Raw genomic sequence first — 18,993 nt, forward strand, 5'->3', positions numbered from 1 at the left:
TGGTACGTCACATGATCTTTTACCATGGTGAATCACCAATGGAGCCACATCCGCATTTGGTTGCGGATGCTTGCGATTTTCACGCAACCCCATTCATTTCTATGGGGCCTGCGTTACGTGAAAAACGCACAAAGAGGAGCATGCTGCGATTTTCACGCAACGCAAAAGTGATGCGTGAAAATCACCGCTCGTGTGCACAGCCCCATAGAAATGAATGGGTCAGTATTCAGTGCGGGTGCAATGCGTTCACCTCCCGCATCGCATCCGCGCGGAATACTTGCTCGTGTGAAAGGGGCCTTAGGGTTCGTTCACACGACAATGCCATTTTTTGCGGTCCGCAAATTGTGTATCCGCAAAACACGGATGGCACCCAACAGGAGGCCTATTATAGAAATGCCTATTCTTGTCCGCAAAATTGACAAGAATAGGACAGGACTCATAATTTTTGCGGGGCCAAGAAACGGAGCAACGGATGCGGACACCACACATCTTTTGTGGACCCATTGAAATGAATGGTTCCGTATACGGACCGTATGTGGAACGCAGAAAACGGCCCATATATGGAACGCAAAAAAAGGTTGAGTGAACGAGTCCTTAATAGTTTATTTTATCAATGAACAAAATGCAATATGAATGAACAAAAGTAAAATTTAAGTCAAATCAATATTAGGTGTGACCCCCATTTCCTTTCCATACAGCATTAATTCTAGGCATTAGATTTAGATATCTTTTATTCATTTGCTTTTCATTTTGTTCATTGATAAAAATAAGTTATTAACTCTTCTAGTTTTGAAAGCATTCTTACTCTGCAGTATTTTCCCCCCCAAATGCCTAAAACTTTTGCACAGTACTGTACATTACACTAAAAAAAGAATTTATAAATTCACAGTAGACAAATAATCTAGAAATACATTTTATTGATTCATTATAAATAATGTTAAAAAGTAAATAACAGTGGCATGCATATACAAAAGACACACTGGGCGTGTAACCCTTCAGAACAATCCCATAAATGAACTGGGTGCAAACCAGTACTACACCCCCTGTATAGTTCAATTCCCAACCAGTACAATAGATTAATATTTTAAAGTGCCTAGTGCAAACCATATAATGCAGCAGGGAATATCACTCACCAATAAAGATCAGGCCTCAGAAATAAGTACCGTATACAAAATACAATCCATATAAGAACTATTCATTGGGGAATACATGATAGAAAAATTAACAGTGTGCTCCCTCCCTTTTTATACCCTTCTGATGACCAAAATTAAAAACACATGGGTGAAAAAGAACTTACTGGTACTGAATGAGAATACATGTGCTCCATAGTATGTTTCCTGGCGTGCATCACAAAGTGGAATTCGATCAGAATTTCAGGAAAAATTTGATTTGTATCGAAGTCGAATTTCCTCATGCTTAGTGAAAACGAATCAAATTTTTTCCTAAAATGGCTGCTGCACATGTTAGGACGTGGAGTAAAGAACTCTGGGAACGAGGAATCACCCACAATGCCATGCATGCAGCCAATCAGCAGCCAGTCAGCACCTGTGATGTCACAGCCCTATAAATAGCCTCAGCCATCTTGGATTCAGCCATTTTCCAGTGTACTTAGTGCAGGGAGAGACGTGAAAGGCGCTAGGGACAGTGCTAGGAAAGATTATTGTGCTAAAAAAAAGAATTACAAGTTCAGGGAAAGATTATTTAAGGTGTAGGGAAAGGATAGGGAGTAGGGATGAGCGGACCTGTGGATGTTCGGGTTCGCCGGGTTCGGCCGAACTTGGGGTCAAAGTTCGGGTTCAGGACCCAAACTCGAACCTGAACCTCATTGAAGTCAATGGGGACCCAAACTATGGTGCACTAAAAGGGCTGTAAAATAGTCATAGCAAGGGCTAGAGGGCTGCAAAAGGAAGCAAAATGGGGGTAAGAGCAGGACAATTGTACTGCAAACAAATGTGGATAGGGAAATTACTTAAAATAACATAGAATATAAAAAAAATTAAAAGTAATAATCTTGAACTAGGAGGCGGAGGTCAAAGGGGAGTAGGAGGTTGAGGAATTGGTAGATGTGGCGGTGGAGGAGAAGGAGATAGCCAAGACTGTTTTTGTTTTGTCTTTATTTATTTATTTTTTATAAATTTGGGAAGGCCCTAAAATATTGGGAAATGGAAAAGAGAACACAAAGAGAAAGTGCACTGAAGTATAACTATGGCTGTGTGCGGCCGGTATACTTGATACTTGTCTATTCAGCACAAGGTACGGACAAGTCCTATCGGATGCATGCCTGGTTCATTTTAATGAACGTGAGCTTGTCCACGTTGGCTGTGGACAGGCGGTTGCACTTGTCTGTGATTACCCTTCCTGCCGTGCTAAACACACATTCGGACAATGCACTGGCCGCAGGGCAGGCCAGCACCTCCAAGGCGTAAAGGGCAAGCTCAGGCCATGTGCCCAGTTTGGAGACCCAGAAGTTGAATGGGGAAGAGTCAGACCCATCAGTCAGTACGTGTAGGCGTACTGTTCCACCATGTTGCTAAATTGCTGCCTCCTGCTAAGACGTTCCGTATTAGCTGGGGGTGCTGGTTGTTGTGGCGTGCTGACAAAGCTTTTCCACATTTTGGCAATGCTAACCCTCCCTTCTGAGGTGCTGGCGGTGCCCCAGCTGCATTGGCGATGTCTTTCTCCTCTGCCATCGCCTTGTGCTTCCACTGAACCCCCGCTGTCAGGTGGGAATGCCATCAGCAGCGCGTCTACCAGCGTGCGCTTGTACTCGCGCATCTTCCAATCACGCTCCAGTGACGGAATTAAGGACGGCACATTGTCCTTGTTACAGGAATCCAGCAGGGTGGCCACCCTTTAATCAGCACTGGTTAGAATGTGGGCAACTCGGCAGTCGACTCGTTGCACAGGCACTGCAGCATGTAGTTGCTCATGTGTGCCAGGCTGTCCAGAGGCAACAACAAGCTGTCCTCTGAGGGAGGTGTATTGTCTGTGTCCTCTGTATCCCCCCAGCCACGCTACAGTGATGGCCATGAGCTGCTTTGGGTGCCACCCTGCTGTGAACACGGTTCCTCCTCATCATCCTCCTCCTCCTCATCCTGGACAGTTGTGTATCTGGCCTCTGTTGGTGCAGGAACCCACCCTCCGAGCCAGTTGTGAATAAATGGCCTGATAACCGTGGAAATGATACCTCTTCCTCCTCCTCTTCCTCCTGTGCCACATCCTCTTCCATCATCGCCCCAAAGTATTTTTTCAAGGGGATATAGGATAGTAACGCTGAGGACGGCGTCATCGGCACTGGCCATGTTGGTGGAGTACGCGAAACAGCGCAACACGGCACACACGTCCCGCCTGGAGGCCCACGTGTTGGTGGTGAAGTGGTGCTGTTCCACAGAGCGACTCACCCGTGCGTGCAGCAGCTGAAACTCCACTATCGCCTCCTGCTGTTCGCACAGTCTCTCCAGCATCTGCAAGGTGGAGTTCCACCTTGTGGGTACGTCGCATATGAGGTGGTCAGTGGGAAGGCCAAAGTTATGCTGCAGCACAGACAGGTGAGCAGCAGCAGGATGAGAATGCTGAAAGCGCGCACAGATGGCCCACACTTTCTGCAGCAGCTTTGACATATCGGGGTAATTTGTCAGAAACCTCTGCACCACCAAATTCAGCACATGTGCCAGGCAAGGGATGTGCGTCAAACCGGCTAGGCCCAGAGCTGCTACGAGATTTTGCCAGTTATTGCACACCACCAGGCCAGGCATGAGGCTCAGTGGCACCAACCACTCATCGGTCTGTTGTTCCATGCCCGTCCACAGCTCCTGCGTGGTGTGGGTTTTTTCCTCCAAACAGATGAGTTTCAAAAGAGCCTGCTGTCGTTTCCCCCTGGCTGTGCTGAAGTTGGTGGTGCAGGTGTTACGCTGACCGGATGAGGAGGCGGTAGAGGAGTGTCAGCCACCCAATCTACTACCGCCTCTACTTGTTCTGGCCTCACCATTTGTACACTGGTATTCGGGCCTACAAAATAACGCTGAGCGTTCTGTCGCCTACGTGCACCTGTGGAAGGTATTTTATTTGGGCGTGTAGCTGGCACAGATTGACCTTGTCCTCTCACTGCAACAGGAGCTCCACCAACACCAGCAGCACCACGACCAGCGGCCACGTCCCTTATTTGATGCTCTCCTCATTCTTTTAGGTCACCCACTGAACTAACAGACAGATTAACTATATTAATTTTCCTGTCACATATGCAGTGCAGGTGTACCTCACAAAAAATGGATATATGTCACCCACCGATCTAACAGACGTATTAACTATATTAATTTCCCTGTCAGGGATGCAGTGCAGGTGTACCTCACACCAAAAATGGGTATATGCCACCCACCGAACTAACAGACAGATTAACTATTATATTTTTGTGTCAGGGATACAAAGATGGTGCATTGCACGCACAAAAAATAAAAAAATAAAATCACTATAGATCACCCACAGAATTAACAGCCAGATTAATTATTATATTTCTGTGTTAGGGGTACAAAGATGGTGCATTGCACCCACAAAAAAAATCACTATAGGTCACCCACAGAATAAATAGCCAGATGAGATTCCTAACACTCTCCCTCACTTCAGCTGCCTGCTTCCTGTCCCTGCACTACTCAGAGCTGATGGGCGGTGCTACACGTGATTCAGCTTGTATAGAGGCTGGGTCACATGATGCATCGGCCAATCACAGCCATGCCATTACTAGGCATGGCTGTGATGGCTTCTTAGTGCCCATAGCTTAAAAACTTGTTGATTGGCTGTTCGGGTTTGCTCAACACTAATAGGGAGGCATCATCTACACTATAAAAGGAGAACAGGGTGCAATATGAGAGTGTACAGCCTGGGTAATAGGAGCAATTCTATTATACCATGCTGCATTAATTAGTGATCCAAATTGCTGTTATACTGCTGCTTTTAGGTTTGCAGTATATGATAGCTCAGTAATTCCAGGAAACCTTGCTTATTATTGGGGTGCAAGTGATGTGTGATACAGCCTTTTATGGGGTGTGTTAATAGGAACTATACGTATGTCTTATTAGCCATTTGCAGTAAACGTGCATTTCTTTATAGACATTTTTGTGGTGTATTAAAAACAACATGCACAGTATAAGTATGTCTAACTAGCCATTCAGCAGAAAATGTACATTGTTTTATAGACATTTTTCTGGTGTATTAATAAGAAAAAAAATAGTAAAGTATGTCTTATTAGCCATTCAGTGGTGAATGTAAATTGTTTTATAGACATTTTTGTGCTGTATTAATAAGAAAAAACATACGTCTAATTAGCCGATCATCGGTGAACGTACATTGTTTTATACACATTTTTGTAGTATATTGATAAGGGAAAAAAAGTGTGTGTTATTTTGTGGTGAATGTACATTGTTTTATAGACATTTTTAGGGTGTATTAATTTACTTTTAATTAAATTAAATTCTTTTGTTTTACAGTATGTCAGACAGACAAGTTACAGGACCCTGAAAGGGATTGGGCAGTGGCCAAAATTTTTCTGGCGCAGGCACAAGTAGTAGCAGAAGAAGGAAGAGGGGTGGCAGCAGGAGTCGCAGCAAGAGGCCTGAGCTCCCAGTGTCATCTAGTGGTCGTGTCTTGACCAGCAACCCAGCGGTGCTTGACTGGTTGACTCGGTCTTCGACTTTGTCGCAAGTGACATCAGATACCCCCAGCCATGAGTCAGTGGGTTCCTCTGACACGACGCTTAGTTAGCATGGCCCGGGAGCAGGCCCTGTACCCCCAACTGTCCTCAACCTGCCTTTGTCATTTTCTGTTACCACAGCGCGAGAAGTATTATATGCCGCAAACTCGGTTTCACTTTTCAGGGAGGACAAGCTATTAGAGCACAGTCAGCAGCTTCTTCCCAACCAAGATCTGGAGGAGGCATCTGCCGCTTCCTCCCGTAGACGAGCAAGTAGTGATGATGAGAGTCGCATGGAAGCTGGTGTTGCGAGTGAGACCATTGAGGTGGACATCAGTGACGTGCAGACAGTAGCGGATGATGATGATGTAGCCAATCACACTTGGGACCTGGGTGAAAAAGGTGCTTTAACATCATCTGGAGAAGAGGGTGGCAGCTTGCGCGTGAGGCAGAGGCTGAGCCAGCAAGGTGGTAGCATGGCCATGAGTCAGTAGGGTGGCAGCAGTGGGAGGTTGGGAGCCAAATGTGCCCGGGGTAGACCGCCTGCTTCACAGGAGCCTATCTGCCCCGAAAGTAGCGGTGCAGGGATTCAAGGAGGCAGCGGTACCAGGCAGTCAGAGCGGAGTGTTGGGAGGAAAATTTAATAGTCGGCGGTCTGGCAGTTTTTTCTCAAGCCGCCGGAGGAAGTAAACATGGCCATTTGCCGAATCTGTGGGCAGAAGATAAAGCGTGGCCAGAGTGCCAATGTTAGTACCATGAACCTGTGTCAACACATGCAGCGTCACAATAAAGTGGCCTGGGAGAACCGTGGTGCTAATGTATTGGTCCAGCCTGCCACAGCTACCGCTACATCACCCAGTGGCACACATCCCTTTTCCGCAAAGTCAAGGCTCCACCACCTCAGCCTCCTACTCCTCATCAGTCATTTTGTCAGCAATCGATCACCGAAGCGATTGCCAAAAGACAACAGTATGCGTGCTGACCGTGTTCCTGGCCAAGTTGCTGGTGCTGCAGTCCCTTCCTTTCAAAGTGGTGGACTCTGCACCTTTCAGAGAACTGATGGCTTGTGCCGAGCCAAGGTTTAGAGTCCCAAACTGTCATTTCTTTGCAATAAAGGCCGTACCAGACCTGCACAACTATGTTGAACAGAAAGTGGGCCAGTCCATGAGACTATTGGTGTCCGCCAAAGTGCACGGCAGCCCTAATGCATGGAGCTGTAACTACGGTCAAGGACAATATACAGTCAGGTCCATAAATATTGGGACATTGACACAATTCTAATATTTTTGATTCTATACACCACCACAATGAATTTGAAATGAAACGAACAAGATGTGCTTTAACTGCAGACTGTCAGCTTTTTTTTTAGGGTATTTACATCCAAATCAGGTGAACGGTGTAGGAATTACAACAGTTTGCATATGTGCCTCCCACTTGTTAAGGGACCAAAAGTAATGGGACAGAATAATAATCATAAATCAAACTTTCACTTTTTAATACTTGGTTGCAAATCCTTTGCAGTCAATTACAGCCTGAAGTCTGGAATGCATAAACATTACCAGACGCTGGGTTTCATCCCTGGTGATGCTCTGCCAGGCCTCTACTACAACTGTCTTCAGTTCCTGCTTGTTCTTGGGGCATTTTCCCTTCAGTTTTGTCTTCAACAAGTGAAATGCATGATCAATTAGATTCAGGTCAGGTGATTGACTTGGCCATTGCATAAAATTCCACTTCTTTCCCTTAAAAAACTCTTTGGTTGCTTTTGCAGTATGCTTTGGTTCATTGTCCATCTGCACTGTGAAGCGCCAAAAGCAGGAGTGGGTACAAAACACAGAAGACATGCAAACATTTCATTCACGTGTCAGGATCCACTCTTGTTTTTTTTTTTTACCTTAGCAATACTGATGGATTACTGAACATGCGAAGGCGGATGCTCAACAGACAGGATCCGTTTCTTGGGTGTTATTGTTCTGACGGATCAGAGGAAGGGCAAAATAATCAGTGATGTCAACACAAACTTACTGCTGACACCCTCTCCACTCTGTCAAGGGGGCTCTACTTGTATCAGCGTTTAATAGAACATGTTCTGTAGAAATCTATGTGGAATCAGCTGACGACGGTGTAAAAGGAGTGCGCTCTTTCACTTTATAGTAGAATCCTGGGCCACTGCACAGTTCTGTATTGTCAGCTGAACCCACCAACAGTCTAATGTGTATGGGGGGCTTCTGACTCCCCCGCAGGAGATGATGTTGAGGTAAAGAAGGATTGGGAAAAGGAAATATTTTAGCCAGATTGATTTGTTCTCCCTAGAGATAAGACGCCAACAGATGTGTCTAGCAGCATCTTTCTCTGCTCTCCGCATTGAATACATACTGTATACACATTTGGCTAAACCAAATATATATGTGTATGGGGAATTCAAAAGTGAGTTAAAAAATTGATCAACGTGGTCAACATCTATTAAATGTGTATGGCTTGCTTATAATGTCTGACTCTAAATCCTAGACATTATTAGTAAATCTGTCCAATTATTCTGCCATGTCCATGGAGCTTTCGTCAAGTGAGTCTTTCAATTGGTTACCTTTACTTGCATAAAATTTCCTCTTTTCCATTGACTAGTGGGTGCTGCTCTCCCATTTTTTTCTATGCATTCTTGATACATATGGCTGGAGTTTATTAGTAGACAAAGCAGCACCAGAATACAAGACTATAAGGTTATCCACAAAATTGCTTGAACACGTAGAAGATTAGAAGAAATGTTCCACTAAAGCCTTAGAAATTGCCTGTTAATAAGTCTTTGAGAGTGTTTCTGTGTGTCACATGTCAGAAAGCTAGATTGAATTTTATCATTAAAATTGTCATTATTTTTCAAGACAAAAAAAAAAAAAGAAAAAGACAGATAATTGTATTTAGTTTGATTTTTGCTGCCTTTCATTTATGTGGACTTGAAATAGCCAAATTAGGACAAATAATTGGGATGACAGCTCAGAACTATTAGAAATGTAGCAATACACGCAGCTAATTACAAATTTGTTTATTAATGTACAAGTGAAACAAGGCAGGTCCTATTTCTTATATGGTGCCTCAGAACAAAGGTCTGTTTATTTGCAGTTTTTCTACACCCTTGATGACTCAATAGTTAGCACTGTTGCATTGCATCGCTGGGGATCAATTCCTCCAAGCAAATTATCTGCATGGAGTTTGTATGTTCTCCCTGGGTTTGTGTGGGTGTCCTCTGAGTTCTTCCATTTCTTCCCTCACACTAAAAACATATTTTTAGATAAATTACTTCCAATGAAATTGGTCCTAGTGTATGAGAACGAGGGAAATTAGATTGTGAGCTCCACTGGAGACAGAAAATGATGTGAGTGACAAAAATCAAAAGGGTTTGCTTTTACAGTTAATTTAGTCTCACTGAGGCATGGAGACGTCAGCCACCAAAGCAAGTCCCACCAGAGTCTGTCTGTTCCTAGACACATGTCTATGGTCTCCCCTAGTTCCTCTCTGGGTCATGGGATCGGGGGGGGAGGGGGCTTTACCAATGCAAAATAACCACAGCAACGCCTATAGCCTATCCTTCGATGAGTACCCAATGTAGGTTCTGGTGTTGGCTTGCTGCCACCTCTCAATTAACAGATGTGTACTGGACTGTATTAATAATGCAGATTTATTGAATCATGATACTAAAATAACGCCAAGCTTCACAATGGGAGCCCTTTCAGCCCTGTAGTATCTTTAAACTGATGTGTGGGTTGCTGTCCACAGAGCAGGAACTCTAACAGTCTTTACCATTGATACACTGGGTGCACTTTAATGTGATTGAGAGCCTACCACTGCCTTCTCACTGGTCTCACTCTTTCTGGACTCTGAGATACAGAATCCCTAGGCATACCGATAACACCCATGCGGCACATCATAGGGTCACATGCCTCATGGGCAGGGACAGATTGGTTATACAGTCTACAAGGAAATTTCTCAATGAACAGACGCCCAGAGGACCTCCCAAGCCCTCCTTACGGCCGATGGCTGTGTATTTAATGATCTAATGCTTTCAGCATTAATTAATGTAGGAGCATCAAGTACTACTGCACCTGACTAAACTCAACTGTATCACCATCCTCAGAATGGTGATACAGTTTCATACTGTGGTGAGGGTGCCAGTATTTTGCGTTGCACTGTAGTATTTGGTTCTGCTGACTCAGTAGTTTGTGCTGCACTATGGTATTACTGGCCCCACTTACTTTTGTAGTTCCTGTCTACTTATGTTGTCCCTATCTACTTATGTTGCCCCTCCTTCTGTCAGCTTGGACCTGCTTTCAACATGGGGTCGCTTTTTTTATTTATTTCCAGAGCCACTTTAAGTTCCCAATCCGTTCCTGCACATAAGTGACAGGTGCTGCTGCAGCCAGTCATTGACTGCAGTGGTCATGTGATCCGCCATCAAACTCGGCATTGACACAGGGAGCTGGAACCACGAGGTGGGAATCAGATAAATGATTACCATCGTGGGTCTGGCCACACTCTGGGGTCTGTAGAAAAACTCTACAAAGGTTAACAATTTAAGGCATTGTGATGGACTCCTTACTCAATTGCCTCCTTCTTCATTAGATTAATGTCGGCTGAACCCACTGGACCAGATGACAGCTATATAATGTGAATGTTAAGCTTGAAATTAAAACGAAGCTGTTTTGTAAACTAGAGTAGGCACTGAAATACTCAAACCTATGTTACTGAGTCCTGCTGAAGAGAGGTTATCTCTCCAAATAGAAATGTGCTACCTAGAATTATTTTACTTTTTGATTGCTGACATATTACTACATCAATCGGACATCTTCAATACAAATATACTTGCTAAACTGGCATATTTGAATAGCCAATATTGTGACATTTAAGCCCTACCTCTGAGAACACAATCCTTAAGCAGTCAGAAATGCCCCCTTTTGGCTAGGATTTTCACAAACCCTACTCCTTTGAAGTCCACTTTCTGGAATTGTCCTGCAAAATATGGGCTGTTGGCACATGTATTCTGAATAAGTGCATAGGGGGTCCTCAAGGTCGTGGCTGGTACTGCAGACGTGGTCGCCCCTGTTAAAGTTTAGGCACTGTTAATTGACAGGAATAATCAAACTCACATTTTGGTTGTGGAAAGTGCCCTCCTTATTCAACTGTATTGCTGTCCTCAGGAGTGCGATACAGTTGAATACTTCAGCTGGGGTGGCAGTATTTTATTCTGGACTGGGGTGTTTGGGTTTGTTCAGGCAGTTTTTTGTGCTGCACTAGGGTACTGCTGGCCCCGCATTTTGTTATTTGGGACCCACCTACAACATGGGCCCACTTTTAAGTTTTTTTTTCCAGGGCCACTTTAAATTCCCAGTCCACCCTTGGAAGAGGCAAAACGTATAATTGATACAAATGATGCTACCATGAGACACTATCCTTAGAAGTTTACAGTTTCTCATAGAATGGAGGGCACAATCCTTATATTTATTATTATTAATGCATCTGTCAGCAAGATCAACTTTATTAAACTAACCACCCCTGTTCAGGTTGATCATGCTGAGCAAAACAACCCAAGGAGGAGTGGGGGTACCCTAATAGCCACTCCTTCCATTGAGTGACAGGTCCAGAGTCCAGACATTCTCACCTACCTTCCTCCTGCCTAGCCCTGAAATCTCCTGCATCCAAGAGCATCCACATTTCTCTTACTGGGCTTGAGTGTGGCCATAATACTATGCTCCCACATATGATGGGGCTAAGCGAGTACTACTCATCTGGGCCTTAAAGCAACTGTGTACACATCATATCTGACACGGATACATATATTTACATGTATATTCTGAAGATAGGCTCAGAGGGTGCACATATGGCAATGTGACTGTTTAACAGATGGGGTGGACAACACAGTGCTTCACAAGGCGTCAGATGAATATAGCGATTGAAACGGTTTCGAGTTCAGGGATACATCTAGGCAGACAGGCAACATCAGTTAAGCCCTTTTACATGCATCTGCCTCCTTGAGATCCACCTGTTCTGACAATGCCGTTTGAAGATAATTATGTAGCTGAGATGTTTAGTGGACGGCACCAGGTATATCATGTGTGCCTCATGATTTGATGTCATTGCTTGTAACGGCTTTGAGCTGCACAGGATCTATTCATGCTACGATAATAATGTGATGTAATGTATAAATGTATAGTGATGTAACTGCACCTAGGGTGGTCACATCACTGCATGATATGAAAGGTTGCCAATCGTCCAAACATTTCTGGACATTCCGTAGAAATTGGTGACTTTTTCCTGTCTCAGTGAAAAAAATAAAAAATAGATGTGTCTGTGATAGTTGACTAGATTATTTTGGGGGTAATTATCATTATTTTACAGCTCACAATAAATGCTGGTAATGAGTTCTTATTGAGCTATAGACATTTATTACTCATAGGGGGTCATTTATTAAACATAAATATGCCTATATTAGCCGTATCTTTGTCGCAGATTTGCGCTGCAATCTGCGACTTCTCCTTGCTCACGCCAGATCTAAAAAAAGTGGTTGTGGTGTAGGCGGGGAAGGGGACGGACCGGCAGGCCCATCTTATTTACCATTTTCTATGCCGGTTTTAGATGTAGAACATTTTCTAAATGTAAAACGGCAAGGAGGCTGTTTTACATTTAGGCTGGGTTCACACGGGCGTTGCGGGTGCGTTGTGGGAAAAGATGCGGTGCGTTGCGGGAACCTGCACGATTTTCCCCCGCAAATGCAAAGCATTTTAATGGTTATAAGGGAAAATAATAGCATTCTTTAATACAGAATGCTTAGTAGAAGCTCAATTGAGGGTTAAAAAAAATTTAAAAATTAACTCACCTCCTCCAATTGATCGCGTAGCTGCCGGTCTCCTGTTCTTTCTTCAGGACCTGTCAAAGGACCTGTGGTGACGGCACTGAGCTCATCACATGGTCCATCACCATGGTGATGGATCATGTGATATGTCATGTGATGAGCACAGTGATGTCACCACAGGTCCTTTGACAGGTCCTGAAGAAAGAACAGGAGACCGGCAGCTACGCAATCAATTGGAGGAGGTGAGATAATTTATTTATTTTTTTAACCCTCAATTGACCTTCTACTAAGCATTCTGTATTAAAGAATGCTATTATTTTCCCTTATAACCATGTTATAAGGGAAAATAATACAGTGAATAGACTTTCATCCGAGCAACCATGCGTGAAAACCGCACCGCATCTGCACTTGCTTGCGGATGCTTGCAATTTTCACGCAGCCCCATTCACTTCTATGGGGCCTGCGTTGCGTGAAAAACGCACAATATAGAGCTTGCTGCGATTTTCACGCTACGCACAAGTGATGCGTGAAAATCTCCGCTCATCTGCACAGCGCCATTGAAGTGAATGGGTCTGGATTCAGTGCGGGTACAATGCTTTCACCTCACACATTGCACCCGCACGGAAAACTCGCCGTGTGAAAGGGGCCTTAGAAGCGGCAGTGGATCCGCCTAAGTTATGGAGAGACCTGTGCCTCTACATAACTGCGGCGGATCCACCACCACTGCAGGACTTAATTAAGACCGGTGCCTAAAACGCCAGTCTTAATAAACGTGCCCCATAATCTTTATCATACATTATGGTTTTCTAATGTGTCCGTGTAAAATGTTGTCTGTCCGTGATTTTGGAATAAGTTGTCCAGGAAGAAGAAAAATTCTGCTTGGCAATCTTGGGGAGTTTCTTTAATCTTCTATCAAGTTTTATGAACACAGGCTGGTTGAGGTGCTGTTCATTGAATATATGTATGTAGTGCAGTAAGTCTACTGTGTTATGTGCCACTTGTGCGGTGGGAGGGAGACTAGGGGCCCACCTTGCTCAGGGGCCCACCGGGGGATTCACCTGTAACCCTGTGGGCCAGTCCGAGCCTGCTCAGGTGTAGGGAGTCAAGAGATCTTGCTTTTAGAAGGTTCATACTCTTGCAGTGTCTTAAAGCAATAAATAAGCCTAGCATTGAGATGCCACTCTTTTCTCTTTCTTCACAGTGTAAAGAGATCATATACTGTATCTGCTAACGATATCGCTGACAGTGCTCTGATTTCAGCTGTACACGGCACACCCCTTTCCTGCAGGGTAGTGTAATGAGAGGGCTAGGTTAGCGGAACATAAAACGCTATTTAACAACATTATAAAATAACATCCCAAGGCACAATTAAAATCTGGCTGATTTACATTTGTATTTACTTTGTCTCCCCCTAGTGGCACTTTCCTTCTATATACTTCATACACAATAATAATAGTTTACGTTTTAAATAAGCCAAACATGCAGTGGATACATTGTATCACTACACTTCCAATTTAGAATGATATGATTGCCGAGCTATTGTTTTGTGTAAATGTACGACGTACTGTATAGATGTGTTGGTGCGGTATGATAGTTGTACATAACCTATTATGGTATTAATTAACACTTTTCATGCCACAGACACCCACAGAATACTTTGTGCTTCACGCAACGCCTGCTTTCTCTATCACAGGGCGACGTGCTATTAGATTTTATTATTGCACCCTTTGATTCACTCAGTGCCTGACCCCCTTTTTCCAGCTCTCCCGGGCACTCGGTGTCTCTATGTGACGGGGTGAGAACATCTCTCTGAATTAAATTTATAAACGATGGTGAATTCCAGGACCAGAGGAGAGCTAATCAAATTGGATTAGTTAGTTTCAGACTTCAGTGCTTTTTGTTTGGTCTAGATTATCAGAATCTTTATTAGATAAGCTTGAATTGGCAACATTTGTAGGTGCTGCAAGCTTCTACGTGATATCCATCTGTAACAAATGCTCTGCTCCCTGCGGCTCAAGAGAGAAAATGCCAAGCTCAGCTCACACAACCTGGGGTAATTGTCTTTCATCGCAGCGCTCTTCAGCGGCGGCTCTAAATAAACAGGTCATTGTAATAACTCTGAATATAAAGGGGGAAAACATGATGGCATTCAATGCCACAGGTTTGTAAATTTAGCTGCATTGGTTCTGGAGGAATAGGGGACAATACTTCATTACTGGCATCACATGCGCTTAATAAGAGATGGGAAAAACTACTAAATACTTTGGACACTTAAATTACTGTTAACTTTGCAGCTAGTGATGGACGAACATCGGCCGGGACGTTTCGCGAACGTGAATGAGTATTCGCGATCAAATGTTCGCGAACCGCGCGTTCGCGGCGGGCCCCATTTACTTCAATGGCAGGCGAACCTGAAAACCTTCAGGTCATATATTGCAGCCACCAAATACTTACTAGAAGTGCACAAATAGTCCCACAACATGGACAGTGACATACCAGAGGGGGATCAATTGCAAAAATTCCCACAAAAAATATGCATTTTAATCAGGGGCCATTTTTATGTGTCTTAAAGGGAAACTCTCAAAAATGTGCCCTGCTGGAGCCTAGAAACATTTTATTTTAGACCAGGTGAAATTAGGCATTCATCTGACAGAAAATAACAGCAGTTGCGACAAGCCAGCGGTCAGCTATTGGGCACGAGGGTTATCCGGCGTTATCCTCTTTTTACGCTCGAACATTTGGGCCATCGAAGCTGCCTTTTGCCAGATGAATGCGACAATAGCACGGTGGAAGGTGGAGTGGATGATAAATTAGAGGTGAGAGGAGAAGGAGGAGAGGCAGGATGTGGAGCGCCAGGAGTGTGGCTTTGTGGGTTCTGACGGTGTTGCTCCCACTGGGCCCGGTGATGGGAGGCCAGGTGCTTTCTTAAGGCGGTCGTCCCTAGGTAAGTGCTAAGCTTTACGTGACTTATGCGTTGACAGCACAGGCTGCAGATGGCAACTTTATTGTCAGCAGCTGACACGTTAAAATAGGCCCACACTGCAGAGCCATGTGCCAGTGTCCTGGGAGCGCCAGATGTGACCGTGCATGGTGGATGGCTCATTCCAGATACATTTGCAGTCTGCTTTTTGCCTCCTGTGCACTGCAAGTTCTGCCTGCTTCTCCTCCTTCTCCTCCCTATCTGCTGATCTGTCTCTCCCTCTGAACTCCCCTCCTCTTCCTTTCTAGTGGGCACCCACGTGACGTCCATCAACACGTCATTATCGTCACCTTCACCACCACTGACATTAGAGATCTCGGCGTAGGCTGCAAAATCGGTGACCACCCTCCTTTGGCTGATCTGGGTACTGTCGTCAGACTGCTGGGTGGCGACCGTTGAAGCCTCCTCTTCTTGATCCGATGCCAAGAATGGCTGAGCATTGGTAAGGTCTTGGAATGCATGGGAAAATAATTCCTCTGATTCGAGCGGATGGGATATGGTGGTGGTGGTGTCTTTGGGGGTGCACACAGCAGAGATTGAAGATGGTGCAGATAGAGAGGATGAGGAGGGTACAGAATCGGAATGCTTAGTGAGCCACTCAACCAACTCTGGTGCATCCTATGACGTATCGCACGCACCTTTTGCAACTTCCCACTAAGGCTCGGCCTGGTGCACCTGCCCGACCTCTACGTCCCCTGTGGAAGGAATGGCCTGCCTCTTCCTCTGCCTGTCATTTTCAAAATGACCATGTGCCAAAAGTCCCTATAGAAGAGCAGTATTTGTAGAAGAAGGTATATAACACCCCTGCCTCAATCACTCTTTTTGTGGGACAACTGGTGTATCACACCAGTAGAAATTATTTGTTCCAATAGCGTTTGTCACTCTGTGTAGCTGCGGTAACGCAGCAAAAGTGCAAACAAATGCTGGACTACCTAAATGCACTATATAGAAAGTATATAATTGGTATATCACACTCCTGCTTCAATCAGTTTTTTTGGGGGGCAACTGTTATGTCACACCAGTAGAACTTATTTGTTTCAATAGCGTTTGTCACTCTGTGTAGCTGCGGTAACAAAGCAAAACCGCAAACAAATGCTGCACTACCCAAATGCATTATATAGAAAGTATATTAATGGTTTATCAAACCCCTGCCTCAATCACTTTTTTTGTGGTGCAACTGGTATATCACACACAAGTAGAAATTATTTTTTTCAATAGCGTTTGTCACTCTGTGTAGCTTAGATGTCCTGTACCACCTGATGGATGTGTCATGGGTTAAAGTTCTTCACAATGTAAAAGAATATGATGCCGGCGGACATCGCCATATGTTCGCCCGTTCGGCGAAACGCAAAGAGCGAAGTTCATTGCGAAACGACTGCCGGGTGAAACGCAAGGCCATCTCTAGAAGCAGGTATATCGCACCCCTCAATCGGTATTTTGTGGAAACAGGTATATAGAAAACCTAAATCAATATTTGGTGGAAGCAGGTATATCGCACCCCTCAATCTATATTTTGTGGAAGCAGATATATCGCACCCCTCAATCAATATTGTGTAGAAGCAGGTATATCGCACCCCTCAATCAGTATTTTGTGGAAGCTGGTGTATCGCAAGCCTCAATCAATATTTGGTGGAAGCAGGTATATCGCACCCCTCAATCAGTATTTTGTGGATGCAGTTATATAGAACTCTTTAATTAGTATTTTGTAGAAGCAGGTATATTCCACCCCTCGATCAGTATTTTGTGGAAGCAGGTATATCAAACCCCATAATTAGTATTTTGTGGAAGCAGGTATATCTCACCCCTCAATCAGTATTTTGTGGAAGCAGGTATATAGAACCCCTTAATCAGTATTTTGTAGAAGCCGGTATATCTCACCCCTCAATCAGTATTTTGAGGTAGCAGGTATATCAAACCCCTCAATCAGTATTTTGTGGAAACAGGTATATAGCACCTCTCAATCAGTATTTCGTAGAAGCAGGTATATCTCACCCTCAAACAGTATTTTGTGGAAGCAGGTATATAGAACCCTTTAATCAGTATTTTGTAGAAGCAGGTATATAACACCCCTCACTCAGTATTTTGTGGAAACAGGTATATAGTACACCTGAATCAATATTTGGTGGAAGCAGGTATATCGCTCCCAACAATCTGTATTTTGTGGAAGCAGGTATATCAAACCCCTTAATCAGTATTTTGTGAAAGCAGGCATATGGCAGGCCTCAATCAATATTTGGCGGAAACAGGTATATCAAACCCCTTGATCAGAATTTTGTGGAAGCAGGTATATCGCACCCCTCAATCAGTATTTTGTAGAAGCAGGTATATCGCATCCCTCAATCAATATTTTGTGGAAGCAGGTATATCGCACCTCTCAATCAGTATTTTGTGGAAGCAGGTATATCAAACCCCTTAATTAATATTTTGTGGAAGCAGGTATATTGAAGGCCTCAATCAATATTTGGTGGAAACAGGTATATCGAACCCCTTAATCAGTATTTTGTAGAAACAGGTATATCGCACCCCTTAATCTGTATTTTGTAGAAGCAGGCATATCATACCCCTTAATCAGTATTTTGTGGAAGCCGGTATACTGCACCCCTCAATCAGTATTTTCTGGAAGCAGGTATATCGCACCCCTCAATCAGTATTTTGTGGAAACAGATATATAGAACACTTGAATCAATTTGAACACTTGAAAAATGGCAAAAAATCATATTTAGCATGGCTGGATCTTAAAAAGGTTCCAAGTAGAGCTTCAACATGCAACAAGAAGAAATGAGAGTGAGACAAAAAAAATTTGAGCATTCAATTTAATGAAAACAACAAATAAACTGAAACAGGCTGTTTTTCAGCTGATCAAAAGTTTAGGACCACATGCCGTTAAAAGGTCAAATCTGTGCAAACATGTGGATTCATTGTCATTTTCTGTCAGGTAGTCACACGTTGTGATGGCAAAGGCAAAAAAACTCTCCCTTTTTGACCGTGGTCAGGTTGTTGAACTGCATAAGCAGGGTCTCTCACAGCGTGCCATCGCTGCTGAAGTGGGACGCAGTAAGACAGCCATTTGGAATTTCTTAAATGATCCTGAGGGTTAGGCCTATTGCACACGACCGTATGGCTTTTTCAGTGTTTTGCGATCCGTTTTTCACGGATCCGTTGTTCCGTTTTTTGTTTCCGTTGTGTTTCCGTTTCTGTTCCGTTTTTCCGTTCCGTTTTTCCGTATGGCATATACAGTATACAGTAATTACATAGATAAAATTGGGCTGGGCATAACATTTTCAATAGATGGTTCAGCAAAAAACGGAACGGAAACGGAAGACATACGGATGCATTTCCGTATGTGTTCCGTTTTTTTGCGGACCCATTGACTTGAATGGAGCCACGGACTGTGATTTGCGGGCAATAATAGGACATGTTCTATGTTAAAACGGAACGGAAAAACGGAAATACGGAAATGGAATGCATACGGAGTACATTCCGTTTTTTTTGCGG

The sequence above is a fragment of the Bufo bufo genome, chromosome 1 (genome assembly GCF_905171765.1).
Source record: "Bufo bufo chromosome 1, aBufBuf1.1, whole genome shotgun sequence".
NCBI lineage: Eukaryota > Metazoa > Chordata > Amphibia > Anura > Bufonidae > Bufo > Bufo bufo.